The following is a 2,986-nucleotide window of genomic DNA, read 5'->3' as shown; positions in this document are numbered from 1 at the left end:
ATTAGGTTGTTTAGGATTTAAGAAAATGCTTAAAGAAAGATGCTTTTAAGTTAATAAATACAAGAGTTGATGAAAATGATGTAAGTATAAAACTTTAGCTCATCTAGATAGTACACATAATACTTTGTTTAATGTTGCCAAGTACAGACTAGTTAAACATTTTGAATGTAATTTTTGCATATGGCTTCCCTGACTGTTTCATAAATGTTCTTATCTTATGTAGTTTATTATACATAAATAAAGTTCATATTCTTTCGGAAAAAAAGCTTCTACTCAAAGTGTTCTTTAAACTCACAAAGCCAATTGGCCTTACAAGGTAGTATATTCATGGCTATTAGTAATCAGAACTTATGGAGGTTTTATGGATCGTTATTTTGGCCATATATGCAATTTTAAGCTCAATAAATTCTTTTGAAGTGAAGGAAGTTTGAATTAATGAGTTAACGATTCTGAGTGAAAAATGAAAGAAGTAAATTCTTATAGTTTAAATATATTTTTAAATTTTATGATTTTTTCATACATGTTATTTTTGGACGCATACACTATCCATCCATATATCCTACCTGATTCTTCCCACCTCCCTGTTCAACCATCTTCATTCTCTCTTTCTCTTTCTTTCTCTATTTGATAGAAAAACATAATAAAAAATAAAGCTAAATCTGACAAACTAAAAGAAAATCAGTAAGACAAAAAAAAAGACCAGACACAAAGCAAAAATCAATGCTTTCATGCACAACCCTTCCCCTACCCCCCCACTCATATATAATTAAAATAAGAATTAAAAAAATCATTGAGTCTATTTTGTCTTAACCAAATATAGGGCCTTGGATCTTCCTCAGTGTGGTAGATAGATTCTGTGACAGTCTATTGCAGAAAACTTATTTTCCTTTCCCAGAAGGCAACAGTTGGAAATAGCTTCTTTGTTAGAATAAAACCTTGTGCCTACTCCTCATTCTTTGTTTTTATAAGTTTATTTATTCATTCACTTTACATTCCGAATGCAGCCCCCTCCCTCCTCTCCTCCAGTTCCTGCCCTCCTACTCTCTCTCTCTCTCTCCTTGCCCCTTCCCTTCTATTCAAAAAAAGGAGCTCCCCCTTATATATCATGGGATTTTGTGTGGTTTGAACTTACACAAGTCTTATGTGTGCTATCACAATGTTTGTGAGTTCATAGGTATAACTGTCCTGTTGTGTTTCAAAGATGCTCTTCATTGGAGTCACCAACTACCTCTGGCCTTTACTTTTCAGCCTCCTCTTCCTTTTACATCCATGAGTCTTGAGGAAAATATTTGATGGTGGCATCTTGCATTAGGACAAAGTAGCTTAAAGTACATCACTCTTAGTGTATTGTCCAGTTTTGGTTCTTCCTGTTAATTTTTGAGAGCTTCAAGAGAAGCCTTCTCTGATAAGTATAGTGCAGTGCTCTGTTCTATAGCATTAGGCATCACCATAATGCTATGGAGCCTTAGCAGAATAATAATATTTTTTTTTTGTTTGTTTATTTGTTTTGCCTAGGCACATGATTGATCTAGTTTCTGTTCTCTGTCATTTTAGCAGGGTTATGTATAACTTCCAAGTCATGGAGTCGGTTACATCTATAATTTGTGCCATTGTTGCACCACTGTATCTTGCAGTCAGGTTGGTGGTGTAGGTAACAGAGTTGGTAGCTATATGATTTTGATAAGTACTCTGCTTCTATAATAGTGTGCAGAGTTCCTTCCCACACCATGAATACTAGTCAATAGGCGTTAAGTTACTAGTTGGGCACCAGCTTGAATTTTGTATGTTTGATATATAAATAAGTTACATCTGCAGCAATAGGGTCTTATCAACATTTATAATGAGTAATCGCTGGCTGTAAAAATAGCCTATAGAATATGGGTGGGTGGTCTCTAGAACCTCTTTGCCCAACAGCTCAACATATAATCCATTCCTGACATTAAAGGTTTTAAAGAGTGGCAAGAGTTGCCTAGTTGCTGTATTCTCTCCCCCATTATATGATGAACATATTTAAATTTATTTGTTATATGTATATACTATAGGAAGTTTCTACCGTAATAAGTTTCCATGTGGCATTAAAAAGGCTTTTAGTGTAGTTATCCATCATGACATTCTCTCATTTGCCTTCCCCCACAGGATCTCTCATTTAATTCTCCTTTCCTTATCCCACTATAAAAATAGAAATACTTCTCAAATTTGGATTTCATCCTTGTGTAGAGGCCATGCTAACCTTTTTTGTATTATTTTAATTCAAGTGTATCTGCTGCTTAAGTGAGTTATAATGTATATTATTTAATCGATGACAAAATGTTAACTGTAATGCACCTCATTCAACTTTGGAAACAGGTAAGAACTATGTATACACTTGGGAAATTGTTTAATATTTTTGCTGTTGCCCACAGTCATACCACCTCGAATACAGCCAATCTGATTTCAGAAGCTAAGCAGGGTTGGGACTCATTAATATTTTCATTGTTTCCATCATAAAACCAGTGCTGGATCAATGCTTTTAAAATTTTTTTTAAGTTTAAAAGGAAAGATGTAAGTAAAATACACATGATCAAAATGATTAACATCAAAATATCCTTTTGGGAATTTGGTTTGATGTACTATAACAACAGCTGTTGTTTGGTAGAAAATTCAGAGAACTAGATAGCATAATTAATGGATTATTAAATGCATAATAGTCAAGGTGAGCATTTCTAATAAAATATTTCTTCAGCCAAGTATCTTCCAGGTTAATGGAGGTTCTGCTATTATAATTTTGCAATATTCAGGAAACTAAAAAAAAAAACAAACAAAACGTTTTTAATTAACAGAGAGTTACATCACTTTCCTGCCTTTTCTCTCTCCAGCCTCTCCCAAGACTTTTTACTCTAAATATATATATATATATATATATATATATATATATATATATATATATATATGTTTGCAACAATGATAATCAAAGAAAATGACGCTACACATTTCAAAATATCTTTTG

General features: G+C 33.0%; 1 non-coding gene across 1 annotated transcript; it reads right to left on the bottom strand.

The window, feature by feature from the left end:
- Positions 1-2,172: 2,172 nt before the first annotated feature.
- On the bottom strand, positions 2,173-2,275 carry LOC132653271 (U6 spliceosomal RNA). Its single transcript, XR_009591051.1, has one exon. It is a non-coding gene; the product is annotated as a U6 spliceosomal RNA (small nuclear RNA).
- Positions 2,276-2,986: the final 711 nt, after the last annotated feature.

The sequence above is a fragment of the Meriones unguiculatus genome, chromosome 3 (genome assembly GCF_030254825.1).
Source record: "Meriones unguiculatus strain TT.TT164.6M chromosome 3, Bangor_MerUng_6.1, whole genome shotgun sequence".
Taxonomy (NCBI): Eukaryota; Metazoa; Chordata; class Mammalia; order Rodentia; family Muridae; genus Meriones; species Meriones unguiculatus.
The sequence above is the reverse complement of the archived record's forward strand: the minus strand, read 5'-3'. Positions and strand labels throughout refer to the sequence as shown.